Here is a 15,136-nt window from a genome sequence, read left to right on the forward strand (position 1 = left end):
TTTGGTCTTATGTCAAAGCGGTAGGTGGATCAAAACAAAATGTCCAGACACTCCATGACCAAAATGGTACTGAAACAGAGGATGACAGACTAAAGGCCGAAATACTAAATGTCTTTTTCCAAAGTTGTTTTACAGAGGAAGATTGCACTGTAGTCCTTCTCTAGATTGTCGCACAGATGACAAAATGGTAGATATCGAAATAGACGACAGAGGGATAGAGAAACAATTAAAATCGCTCAAAAGAGGAAAGGCCTCTGGACCTGATGGGATACCAGTTCAATTTTACACAGAGTACGCGAAGGAACTTGCCCCCCTTCTTGCAACGGTGTACCGTAGGTCTCTAGAAGAGCGTAGCGTTCCAAAGGATTGGAAAGGGCACAGGTCATGCCCGTTTGCAAGAAGGGACGTCGAACAGATGTGCAGAACTATAGACCTATATCTCTAACGTCGATCAGTTGTAGAATTTTGGAACACGTATTGTGTTCGAGTATAATGACTTTTCTGGAGACTAGAAATCTACTCTGTAGGAATCAGCATGGGTTTCGAAAAAGACGGTCATGTGAAACCCAGCTCGCGCTATTCGTCCACGAGACTCAGAGAGCCATAGACACGGGTTCACAGGTAGATGCCGTGTTTCTTGACTTCCGCAAGGCGTTCGATACAGTTCCCCACAGTCGTTTAATGAACAAAGTAAGAGCATATGGACTATCATACCAATTGTGTGATTGGATTGAGGAGTTCCTAGATAACAGGACGCAGCATGTCATTCTCAACGGAGAGAAGTCCTCCGAAGTAAGAGTGATTTCAGGTGTGCCGCAGGGGAGTGTCATAGGACCGTTGCTATTCACAATATACATGAATGACCTTGTGGATGACATCAGAAGTTCACTGAGGCTTTTTGCGGATGATGCTGTGGTATATCGAGAGGTTGTAACGATGGAAAATTGTACTGAAATGCAGGAGGTTCTGCAGCGAATTGACGCATGGTGCAGGGAATGGCAATTGAATCTCAATGTAGACAAGTGTAATGTGCTGCGAATACACAGAAAGATAGATCCTTTATCATTTAGCTACAAAATAGCAGGTCAGCAACTGGAAGCAGTTAATACCATAAATTATCTGGGAGTACGCATTAGGAGTGATTTAAAATGGAATGATCATATAATGTTGATCGTCGGTAAAGCAGATGCCAGACTGAGATTCATTGGAAGAATCCTAAGGAAATGCAATCCGAAAACAAAGGAAGTAGGTTACAGTACGCTTGTTCGCCCACTGCTTGAATACTGCTCAGCAGTGTGGGATCTGTACCAGATAGGATTGATAGAAGATATAGAGAAGATCCAATGGAGAGCAGCGCGCTTCGTTACAGGATCATTCAGTAATCGCGAAAGCGTTACGGAGATGATAGATAAACTCCAGTGGAAGACTCTGCAGGAGAGACGCTCAGTAGCTCGGTACGGGCTTTTGTCAAAGTTTCGAGAACATACCTTCACCGAAGAGTCAAGCAGTATATTGCTCCCTCCTATGTATATCTCGCGAAGAGACCATGAGGATAAAATCAGAGAGATTAGAGCCCACACAGAGGCATACCGACAATCCTTCTTTCCACGAACAGTACGAGACTGGAATAGAAGGGAGAACCGATAGAGGTACTCATGGTACCCTCCGCCACACACCGTCAGGTGGCTTGCGGAGTATGGATGTAGATGTAGATGTAGACTTGTACCTAGATTTCCCGCTTTCAAGCACAACGTCTGATTTGTACGGGAGTAGACATAATGGATGTGCGAGTACAGATCGTAGACGTACGGTTGACGACATATGGAAGTTTGGGTTTCGCCGTGCGTCGTGCACGGATAGCCAGAAGGCAAAGCGACCGCTCGCGATAAGCGAGAAATCCGGGTTCGAGTCCCGGTCAGGCACAAGTTTCCACTGTCGTCATTCCGTTCTACGGCTGACGGTAGTCATTATTCGCAATTGCGAATTCATCTGATGTGCAAAGTGAATAGTCGTTTGGTTGCCACTTCCTCCAATAATATTAGTAGTCCGATGAAATTCCGATGGCATGAAATTCTGACTGTAGGACTGGGTGCTTTACGTCATTCCTGTCGGCTGCTGTTTCTTCTTCTAACGCGTCATCAGACAAGTCTATAGAGGCCTTCAATGTACTCTTTCTATACATCTGCACTCTCTTCTGCGTTTAACAGTGGAATTCCCACTGCAATCTTGGTGCTACCAACCTAGCTCTTAAATTCACCATAGGTTGTTTTGACTTCTCTAAATAATGAGTCAGTCCTCCCGCCAATCATGACGTTTTCCATTTCTTTACATATTTCCTACAACCATTTCACCTTCGCTGCTCTGAATTTGCTATTTTTTTCATTCCAAAGGGATTCATTTGCTGTATTCCTGCCTTTTCTTGAACATTTTTTCCTTCCTACTTTCGTCGATCATTTAATTTCTTCTCTTATCCAAAGTTTCTTCGTAGTTGCCACACTTGTACCTATGTTTATATGTCCAACATCTGTGGTTCAAAAATGGCTCTGAGCACTATAGGACTTAACTTCTGAGGTCATCAGTCCCCTAGAACTTAGAACTACTTAAATCTAACTAACCTAAGGACATTACACACATCCTTGCCCGAAGCAGGATTCGAACCTGCGACCATAGCGGTCGCGCGGTTCCAAAGCGCTCGGCCACTTCGGCCGGCTCAACATCTGTGATTACCCTTTTTAGAGATGTCCGCTTCTCTTCAACTGAAGTGCCTGCTTCAGTGTTCCTTATCGCAGCATCCACATCCTTAATGAACTTCAAACGCATCTCAATCTTCCACACTGAGTCCTTCAGACGATTCTCTTAAACTTGAGACTACTTCATCATTATTAAATTGTGATGTGAGTCTATATCTGCACCGGATACCAGTGGCATTTTAAATGAAAGTACTCCAATATTCCCTTTAAGCTGTTTAGGAATAAACGAATAATATGTATCTGGACAGCCAGATGGAGGTTTCAAAACTGCTTCTGAAAACTATTCCAGCCTCTTAACTACCGTGCAACCTCACAATGCAGTGGTTTTAAATATGCTAGTAAGAACGTCAGAGATGATGAGAAACTCCTGGGAGTACTTCAAGAATCATACCCAGGAGGACGGGAGGAGGTGGGGGGTCCCCCTTAAGGTATACGCTCCCTGGAATTCAACTATTTGCGCATATACGTATATATACGAGGGCCGTTCAGAAAGTAACCTCCGGTTGATTTAAAAAAATACACCAAGTTAAATAAAAATCTTTTAATATATACATCTTACAACTACATCTTTGCACTATTTTTCTACATAGTCTCCATAGCGATTGAGGCACTTATCGTATCTCTTCACAAGCTTTGAAATTCCTTCTGCATAAAAATCACCCGCTTGTGCCTGGAGCCAGCCTGTGACCACATCTTTGAGCTCTTCGTCGTCATCAAACCGCTGTGACCCGAGCCATTTCTTCAAATGCATGAAGAGGTGATAATCACTTGGCGCCAGGTCTGGGCTGTAAGGTGGATGGTTGATAACGTCCCACTTGAAGGACTCAAGAAGGGCTGTTGTTCTGCGAGCAGAGTGAGGACGGGCGCTATCGTGCAAAAAAACGATACCGGAAGTCAGCATACCACGGCGTTTGTTCTGTATAGCCCGTCGTAACTTTTTTATTGTTTCACAGTACATGTCTTGATTAATGGTCGTACCACGTTCCATGAATTCAACCAACAACACCCCTTTGGCATCCCAAAACACCGTTGCCATCAGTTTTCTGGCAGAAAAATCTTGCGAGGCTTTTCTTGGTTTGGTAGGCGAATTTGAATGTGCCCACATCTTTGATTGTTCTTTTGTCTCAGGGTTCACGTACTTAATCCAGGTTTCGTCACCGATCACGATTCTGTTTAACAATGGTTCTCCTTCGTCCTCATAACGTGACAGAAAGTCTAATGCAGAGGTCATTCTTTGAGTTTTGTGGTGGTCGGTAAGAATTTTGGGCACGCATCGTGCACAGAACTTACGGTAACCCAATCTTGCTGTTACTATCTCGTACAAGGGAGTCTTAGAAATCTGTGGAAAACCAGTAGACAACTCCGACATTGAGAAACGTCGATTTTCACGAACTTTTGCATCAACTGTCTGAAAGAGTTCGTCAGTCACCAATGATGGTCTACCACTCCTCTCTTCATCATGAATGTTTTCTCGTCCACTTTTAAATAAACGTACCCATTCACGGACAACTCCTTCACTCATAACTCTTGGTCCGTACACGGCACAAAGCTCACGATGAATAGCTGCTGCAGAATATCCTTTGGCTGTAAAAAACCTTATGACAGCACGCACTTCACATTTGGCGGGGTTTTCTATTGCAGCACACATTTCAAACTGCCACAAAAACTAAACTAGCGCAGGTACGACGTTCACTCGACCACGGCTTGATGCCGACTGACCTGTTGAGTGCGTGAACGCACAGATGGCGTCGCTACTCCCCCCACAACCCGCACTGTGACCAATCGGAGGTTACTTTCTGAACCGCCCTCGTATGTTTACGATATTTGCTGAGTTTGCCCTGCAGCTTCTTTCCAAAAAAGCAGAGAATATGAGTTTGCAGTGTTTACTAACAGTGACGGAGTCTATTTCCCTCAAGAATTATGACAATGTAGGAGATCTGAGTCCACAAATATCCTCCGGAAGACTAGAGGGAATTACGACTCGCCGCCAACAAATAAGTTTTCCGAGAAAATTTCGCTTCTCGTTTGTTACGATGTGAGAGGTGACGGACGAATTACCACAAAGGCACACCAAAACCAGTGAGTATTCTGCAAACTTACTGGAAAAGCCGCATGACGAAACTGACCTTTCCAGACGAGAAATTCTCTCTGGTTGCTTCACAACAACGCAGGAACCCAATGTTGCCGCATTTGCGTTGCAGAGATTCTTGCGATGAGTCCCAGTGTGGCAAGTCTTTCCGATGATTAGTTTTATATAGTCGTCCCACTTTAAACCGTTCCGTACTCATACAGCTCAGATATTTAAAGGAGTTTATTGGTTCCACTGATTGTTAAGCTATCGTGAAATTTCTGTATATAAAAGGAAATGTCCTGACTGGTTCACCATCGCTCAGCATAAACCGCTAAGGACAGAAACGTGAATTTTGGAGAGGGTGTTGATTTTATACTGTAGGCAACGTTTAGTAAGGGATTGTTTGAAATTCTACCTCTAAATGAGTTAAGTAGGGACCAAAGTTCCTTTTTTTTGTTTTGAAAATATGTTGTAGTTAAGACATTTTTAAGATAGATCTAGGAAAACTGCCATTTGATTCCCCGGTCAGAAATTTAAAAAAAATACATGGTTCAGCAATTTTGGGAATTCAGTCGCTGAGGGGGTAACACAGTGTGTCGATTTTTTTACAAAAATACATAGTTATTAAAGTACTACTAAAGCACCTGAACAGCTAAACGTGTGAGAGAATACTCATTCTCAATGGAGAGAAGTCTTCCGAAGTAAGAGTGATTTCAGGTGTGCCGCAGGGGAGTGTCGTAGGACCGTTGCTATTCACAATATACATAAATGACCTTGTGGATGACATCGGAAGATCACTGAGGCTTTTTGGGGATGATGCTGTGGTATATCGAGAGGCTGTAACAATGGAAAATTGTACTGAAATGCAGGAGGATCTTCAGCGAATTGACGCATGGTGCAGGGAATGGCAATTGAATCTCAATGTAGACAACTGTAATGTACTACGAATACATAGAAAGAAAGATCCCTTATCATTTAGCTACAATATATCAGGTCAGCAACTGGAAGCAGTTGATTCCATAAATTATCTGGGAGTACGCATTAGGAGTGATTTAAAATGGAATGATCATATAAAGATGATCGTCGGTAAAGCAGATGCCAGACTGAGATTCATTGGAAGAATCCTAAGGAAATACAATCCGAAAACAAAGGAAGTAGGTTACAGAAAGCTTGTTCGCCCACTGCTTGAATATGCTCAGCAGTGTGGGATCCGTACCAGATAGGGTTGATAGAAGAGGTAGAGAAGATCCAACGGAAAGCAGCGCGCTTCGTTACAGGATCATTTAGTAATCGCGAAAGCGTTACGGAGATGATAGATAAACTCCAGTGGAAGACTCTGCAGGAGAGACGCTCAGTAGCTCGGTACGGGCTTTTGTCAAAGTTTCGAGAACATACCTTCACCGAAGAGTCAAGCAGTATATTGCTCCCTCCTACGTATATCTCGCGAAGAGACCATGAGGATAAAATCAGAGAGATTAGAGCCCACACAGAGGCATACCGACAATCCTTCTTTCCACGAACAATACGAGACTGGAATAGAAGGGAGAAGCGATTGAGGTACTCAAGGTACCCTCCGCCACACACCGTCAGGTGGCTTGCGGAGTATGGATGTAGATGTAGATGTAGAAAACTGGTATTTGACTCCTCGGTTGAAAACTAAAAAAAAAATGCGTGTTTCACTGTTTTTGGAAATTCAAACCTTAAGTGATGAAATAGGGGATAAAATGTTTCGAAAATTTTTAAAGCTAAATGTGAAGAATCACATTTTTCCACCGGGCTGTGTATAAAAACTTTGTTTTTTTATTGCAAAAATATAAAATTTTATACAAAGTCTGGTGGAAAAAGTTGTTGTTCAAATTTCTTGAGACTGTGTGCCCTAGACAGAAGAAAACGATTTCAAAGTTAAATTTAAGAAAATTTGTATTTGGTTTTTAGGTTATAAATTAAAAAAAAAATAACTTGTACCAATGTTTCTGGAAATTAAATCCTTAAGGGGGGTAGATATGGTATAAGTTTTTACGGAAATATATCGCTACAGATGCATGTTTGAAACTAAATCTGAAAATTTGTATTTGACTTCTCGGTTAGAAATTAGAAAAAAGGACGTATTTCAGTTTTTGTCTTTTTTCTTTTTTTTGTTGTATTGATCCCCTAAGGGAGTGAAATAGGGGATGACAATTTTTATGGGCATATTTCGTTACATTCAAAAATTTTTACCGCTTAATCTATGAAAATTGGTATTCGACTTCTAAAGAAATGTGTGTTAAGGGATGAAACTTTCTTTGGAAATATAACCACAAGAACTCACAGGATCAACAAAGACCTCCGACTCCAGCTACCACAATCTCTTTTTGGTCGGAAGCACATTCAGAAAAGATCATGCTTATACTGCCTTAATTAGTGTGAAAAGTTTAGAAATTGCGAATAACATAGAAATTCGATTAACAAAATGTGTGCAGACCACTTAGTCTACGCGAGCGAAGCAGCAGGCGCTAAGCTAGTCAAAGAATGAACAGATTTCCACCTATTCGTCATTCACATGCGCAGTACGTAACACATGTTTATTGTGAGGCCAACTGCTACTGCCTGCAACAAGCGTTGATGCTATGCAGGTGTTACTGCTTTTGTAGCATTACCACCGTTTTATACACTCCAGCATCATCCGCGAACAGTCTCATGGAGATTCCGAAGTTATCCATTAGGTTGCAACACTCAAAAGGACTCCATTGAGTGCGAGGCTGCAAGTCTGGTCTTCAGTAATGCTGATTTGAGAGTGTTGTGTTAACAGTTACGACAGGAAGAGTATTAGCTGCTAATGATTGGCCGTGTGCATCAGGAGGGCGACAGAAAAAGTGTCCGGGAGGTGCAGAGATCAACTTCTATGGCATGTATGTATTACACTTCACAGAATGGACATCGTCGACATTCAAGATATATTTAAAACAAACCATTAACTTGCATCATGAACACCCAACGAAAAATGGCGCGCCATAGTGTTCACAGAGATCCGCACTGTCAAGATCGAAGGCGAACACAAACCGTACAGGATGTTCCGAAAGGTACCCACTCTTAAAGAATGCACATAGAATCATGTTGGTGTAATGGGATGATGAGGAGTCAAGGAATGTGCTAACATGCAACAGAATGCGAAACAGTCTATAGTGGGGCTTATCGCGAAACCGGCTATCCTTTAAGAAGTAGCTGCAGAAGAGCGATAATACGTTTTATAGGGTGATTTTGTCCGGTGGTTCCAGGTGGTATGAATTGCAATGTCACATACTAAGACAGGGGGGATAGTTTGCTCCAAAGGAGTAAGAGTTTTATACACAGACCAGGAATCAACCAAAAGCAAGTTATTTTGATCAGCTATTGACCAAAAGCATTGCTCATATCGTAGTTGTAGTTCTCTTAAGCCCATTTTCCCACTATTGCTTGTTGTGACGTAAATATTCCCTATCGCACTTGCAGGATCACGCATACGAGAAAGTATCGTAGGGCGCAGAGGACCTCTAACTTCTCGAGCACAGTAAATATTTCCAGCCAATTGTGGTTGCGTGATAGACAATATGTGGGTCATCGAATGCCGTAAACATCATAGGCCCTTTACGACCTCGCACTCAAGGTGTTCCTTCTCATTTGGCGTGCTATCGAAGTTACTTTTACGCCTGGAGATATCTCACCCTCAGGATTGACGTACTGTGTTCTATTAGTTGGGAATTTGGCAGTCCAATTAGACGGCATGTGTGACATTCCATGCAATCGAATTTTGTTACATGACGATGGGGAACAATATGGATCGACCTTCGGAAGTCAAGGAACAGAGGATCAAACTGAGCGCCGGTATCAGTGTTAGGTTGCATTTCCGCAAAACAGCCTAGCTTTACCGCAAAACTTCCTATTTTCATTACCGCAAAATTGCACATATCGTTACCGCAAAATACTAGGAATCACTACCGCACTTATGAAATGTACAACAACTAACCTTTAAAACTGGCAGTGCAGCACACTGCTTGCTCTGTGCAACACTAATCCTGGAGTGGGACAGACTGGAACCGATGCGCAGTTCTTTTTATATACTGCAGCAACGATAATTCACGACGTTGATATTCGTCCCCCCATTTAGTAGCAACACGATGTTTTTCACGGCTACGTCTGTTTATTTTCCTTTTATTGTGCACTGTGTTAATGCATAGATAAGTTTCACTTTGCAGTTGCTTTAAAACTTCCATAAAGTCGCAGATAGAAGGATGAGGTTCGTGAAAGTATCGTTTTAAATGTCGATGAAATCGCACCATTTGTAGTTATGATTTCATCCCTGGGTATAAATTAGGTGGCAAATTTAGCAACACTTATCATAATTTTCGAGGATAGAAAAATTTAACAGATTGTGATAGGTAGCAATACTATGTAACTCTACGAACGCATCCATGACTATGCTTCGAGGCTGAAATTTTAAACCGAACATATATTTCAGAAACTGTCTGACTTCTGATTGAGGATTGGTATACTCAGAACGAAGTTCAAGTTAGACTGTCTTTCAATACCATGCCTTACTTAAGTGAAACTGAAGCCACTAATGTTAATGCTTAGAAACACTTTCTGTGCCGCCAGATGAACTGCAACTTCAAAATCTAAGGTTAATGTTCCAGAGTAGTATATGCATGTACCGTGTAAATATGAAGGAAATATTTTGGTGAAACGTATTTAGAAAACAGCGTTCTTGTGAAACACAGCTGGCTCTTTACTCAAATGAAGTGCTGAGTACTACTGACAAGGGCTTTCGAATTGATTCCGTATTTCTAGATTTCCAGGAGGCTTTTGACACTGGACCACACAAGCGGCTTGTCGGGAAATTGCTTATGTAATATAGTCTCAGTTTTGTGACTGGATTCGTGATTTTCCGTCAGGGAGATCACAGTTCGTAGTAATTGACGGACAGTTAACGAGTATAAAAAAAGGTGATTTTTGGCGTTCCACAAGGTAGTGTTATAAGCCCTGTGCTGTTCTTTATCCATATAAACGATTTAAGAGACAATCTGAGCAGCCGTCTTAGGTTTTTTTTCAGATGATCGTCTACTAAAGCCTTCAGAAGATCAAAACAAATTGCAGAACGATTAAGGAAAGATATCTAAATGGTGCAAAAATTGGCAGTTGACCCTAAACAACGAAAAGTGTGACGTCATTCACATGAGTGCTAAAAGGAATCCGTGACACTTAAGTTAAACGATAAATCAGTCCAATCCAAAGGTAGTAAATTCAACTATACTTAGAAATCAGAATTAAGAACAAATTAAATTGGAAAGAACGTATAGAAACTGTCGCCGGGAAAGCAAACCAATGACTACGTTTTATTGGCAGGACACGTAAAGATGCATCAGATCAACTGAAGAGACCGCCTACACTACGCTTGTCCGTCCTCTTTTGGAGTACTGGTGGGATCCTTACCAGATAGGATTAGCGGGGTACATCAAGAAAGTTTAAGGAAGGGCAGCACGTTTTGTATTATCGCGAAATAGGAGAGAAAGTGTCACTCAACTGATGCAGGGTTTGGGGTGGACATCATTAAGACAATGGCGTTTTCCGCTGCGGCGGAATCTTCTCACGAAATTTCAGTCACAAACTTTCTCCTCCGAATGCGCAAATATTTTGTTGATGCCGACCTACATAGGGAGAAATGATAATCATAATAAAATAAGGGAAACCAGAGCTCGCGCGGAAAGATATGTGTGTTCGTTTTTTCCGCGGGCTGTAGGTGATTGGAATAATAGTGTGAAGGTTGTTCGATGAACCCTCTGCCAAGCACTTAAATGTGGTTTTCAGAGTACCCACAAAGGTGTAGATGTAGAGATTAAATAACATGTCGGCAACACAGAGTATACCTGATACAAGTTGTCTGTTTTTATAATGAACTACAATAAAGGAACATTATTCAGTCTTTTTCATTATTTAGAAAGATAACTCACGTCAAACATTAAAAAGTATCCTTGGACGTGCAGTCCGGGACAACTAATGACCGAAAGCTATAAATGAGAAGCAATTTTTACAGTTTTGATGTAGCTATATTATTTGACATTTTGTCACAGGGTTTCGCACACGCATAAAAAACTCAACACTTTTTTGGATACATTACGAGTACTCTACATTTGCCCTTCCAGTGATTCTGCAGATATCAAGTCGATAATATAGTTTTTCCCACGTTCGGCTCAACATGTCCCTGTCAATCTGTTCAAAAGCGCTGTCGATGGGAGATCGCAGTTCTGGTAGGTTTGTTGGTACATGAGGCATAAATACTGAATCTTTCACAAAAAATTCGCGTGGGGTTAGGTCGGGAGGTCATGACATGAACTGCTGATGATCAAACCCCACCACAACCAATCCATTAGTTTTTCAATTTCCTATTTAAGAATTCACTAGCATCATGATGGAAGTGGGCTGGAGCACCGTACTGTTGGTAGACGATGTCAACACTGTAGGTCTCCAGTTGCGGCGCGAGGCAGTTCTCCGTAATGTCCAGATACATGCGTCCTGTAACGATCTTTTCGCAGAAGAAAAAGAGACTGTAAATTTTAAACAGTGAGACTGCACAGAACGCTAACTTTTAGTGCATCTCGAACGTGCTGCACGATGGCTGGAGGATACCCTACCCCCACATTCGCACATTGTACCTATTGACTGTGCAGACCATAAAAAATATTGATTCATTGCTGAAGATGAGTTGCTCAGAAGATCCGTCCTCATCCATAAGCTGTTGGAAATGTGCCGAAAATTCAAGTGTATGACTTGGGGTGTAGCAATTGCAAGCGGTATGGCTTGATTCAGTCGTTTCCTTAAGATCTTCCAGTCGGTCAGTTGTGGTACATTCAGGTTTCTGCTTGCGCTGTTCGTCGATTTCTGTGGGCTACGTGCGGTACTTGCCCGCACGCGATCAACCTTTTCTTCACTCACTGAAGGCCGACCCGTTCATTTCCCCTTGCAGAGACGTCCTGAAGCCTTAAACTGCGCATACCATCGCCAAATGGAGTTGGCAGTTGATAGATCTTTGTTGAATGTCATTATAAAGTGTCGCTGCAGTGTTACAGCAGACTGATGTGAATGCAATTCAACCTCAACATACGCTTTCTCGGCGCCTGTCGCCGTTCTTGCCTAACTGCTCACTACTGCGATCGCGTGGCACAAACCTGATTTGCGACTGCAACATTACAAAACTTTTTGAGTTGCTCTGTATGAGTGTTGAGTTTTATTACAATAAGTCTATTAATGTACTACAGTGAATTTATAGAATCGCTTCAATCATTTATAACAACCTTGTATACCCGCGGGGGGTTGCGTATTTGAGAGTCTGCTGATAGGGGCTCCGTTACTGCAAACTTAACAATACTATTTTGTACTACTTTAGTTGATTCTCTATGCCGCGGTCGATATATGTTGTGACGGTACGTCACATAAATATTGACATTATTATCGGTTGTAAACCGTAGTTACGCATTTTATGAATATAATTAGTATAAAAGATACAGTTAATGTTCTTGAAACAACTGATATGCAGCGATAATTTAAAAGTAGCATCTGTATTTAAAACATGTCTATGAAAATAAAAAAGGATCGAAAAGAGACGCGATTGTTCGGCTGAGGAGGAAGGACGTACTTTATGGTACACACACTGTTTTCTTTCGCGATACGGAAGGCAGCCATTGAGCGACTACACATGTTTTATGTAAGTTATTTGGTATTCTGCTAATATAAGCTAATTATTGTTATCACAAAAGGAATTTCTTTGTAATAGTTGTCACCTTAAATGGTCGCAGCGGCTAATTATTTTTAATAAGCATTTTTCAATAATTTGCGCTCCAGGAAGCTCATCTTCGGATGTAGCCTCTGGTCGGCCATTACGCGCCGAAATATTAATTTATTTTTCGAAGTGTTAACAGTAATTGTAAATGCGAGAGATTTCGTTGTAAGAACCTTTCTAAATTGGAGCAGATAATTAATTAACGTCAAAGTTCATTTTTTTAAATTATCCAGATTCCATGAGTTCAGTAAGTTTTATCTTGGCCGCTCCACGGCAACAATCGAAATTCTTTCGAGCCTTGCTTTGCAATCAATAAATAGAAATTAACAAAATTACATTCAATTCAGTTAACGGCAACTATATTTTAGTCATCACGTTCAAAATCTAAAGTTAGTACCTGAATAACAGCGGCCCTTCAAGAACCCGTTTCAAATTTAGTTATGCACGAAAGTAAAAGTGATAAGAAAAGGTAATATCCTTGAGAGAAAGAATCATGCTCTAACAAAAGAAAAATTCACCTGTTAAAATAAATAAATAAATATATATATATTATTTATTTAATTCACCTGTTAATATATATATATATATATATATATATATATATATATATATATATATATATATAGAGCGGTCCATTGATAGTGACCGGGGCAAATATCTCACGAAATAAGCATCAAACGAAAAAACTTTCCTTCTTTCCACGAACAATACGAGACTAGAATAAAAGGGAGAACCGATAGAGGTACTCAGGGTACCCTCCGCCACACATCGTCAGGTGGTTTGCGGAGTATGGATGCTGATGTAGATGTAGATGTAGATCGAGACGTGGCTGCACGATCCGTTACAGCCATGCGGATAAGATGCCTGTCATCTCGACTGCTAGAGATATGAGGCCGTTGGGATCCAGCACGGCGTTCCGTATTACCCTTCTGTACCCACCGATTCCATATTGTGCTAACTGTCATTGGATCTGGACCAACGCGAGCAGCAATGTCGCGATACGATAAACCACATTCGCGACAGGCTACAATCCGACCTTTATCAAAGTCGGAAACGTGATGGTACGCATTTCTCCTCCTTACACGAGGCATCACAACAACGTTTCACCATGCTACGCCGGTCAACTGCTTGTTGTGTATGTGAAATCGGTTGGAAACTTTCCTCATGTCAGCACGTTGTAGGTGTCGCCATGGGCGCCAACTCTGTGTAAATGCTCTGAAAAGCTAATCATTTGCATATCACAGCATCTTCTTCCTGTCGCTTAAATTTCGCGTCTGTAGCACGTCATCTTCGTGGTGTAGCAATTTTAATGGCCAGTAGTGTAAAATCAGATAAAACAACTGAGGAGCGTAATTCCTCCAGCGGTTGTGTAAAAACGAACTGTTTCTTACCTTTGGCATATGAATCTCTAGACAGAGAAGAATTTATAGTTTAACAATACCAAGGGCTGGTTTCAATGACGACCTTCATGCCACCCCCCATCTCCCCCAATTTCACCCCCCCCCCCCCCCCCGCAGGCTTCTTCTTGTCGAGTCTGAGAGGCGGTATGTCTGAAATGTTTACCACGGTCACCCACAACAAAACAGTGTGATTTCAACGCTGGGCGTCGTAATTCTGACCGCCATCACACACGTCTCAAGTGAAGGGTTGAAATATGGGTAAGAGCGAGTGCGACGGCCTACCCAGCGTGTGGCACATCCACTTTAGCGATGCGCATAACTGTGGTGAAATTTTGTGCCTATGTGTTGTCATTAACCCACCTCTCACCTCACATGAGCCGGCCGGTGTGGCCGAGCGGTTCTAGACGCTTCAGTCTGGAACCGCGCGACCGTTACGGTCGCAGGTACGAATCCTGCCTCGGGCATGGATGTGTGTGATGTCCTTAGGTTAGTTAGGTTTAAGTAGTTCTAAGTTCTAGGAGACTGATGACCTCAGATGTTAAGTCCCATAGTGCTCAGGGCCATTTGAACCATTTGAACCTCACATGAACTTCCGAGCTCCGGCCCTTTTTTTCGCTAGAGAGTGACGTCACAGGGAAGCACGCTTTTTCAGCATTACAGAAAAATGTTGTAAGCCCTATGAGCCAAATTTCAAACTTCGGCAATCCAGTTTGAGACACTTACGGAGTCCCGAAAAAGTGAGCGTTTGATTATGTTGTGTTCCACATTTCGTCACTATCGATGATCATCTAACATGCCTAAATTTAGGTGCCCTCTCTCGTTCGGTTCTGTGTAGCGAAGGTTCAAATAATTACGAAAGCAGTGTTGGCAATCGCTTTCGCAATCACCTGATAGGTTTCGCCGTTGCTACAAGATTCTAAGGCATCCAGCGAGGAGAGTAACGAGGAACGAACAGTAGTCTGCGAAAGTGTGGGCAGAAGTCGTATCGACCGGCTGGCTGTCGTTTCGCCACGAGCGGGGCAACGCCTGGCATGATTTGCAAGACCTGGAGGCTTGCGACTCCGCAGAGGCCCGCGGGTGCAAGAGCGCGGTCACTTCCCGACATAGCGGGCCGCGGGTATTTTTC

This window comes from Schistocerca serialis, chromosome 8, assembly GCF_023864345.2.
Source record: "Schistocerca serialis cubense isolate TAMUIC-IGC-003099 chromosome 8, iqSchSeri2.2, whole genome shotgun sequence".
Taxonomy (NCBI): Eukaryota; Metazoa; Arthropoda; class Insecta; order Orthoptera; family Acrididae; genus Schistocerca; species Schistocerca serialis.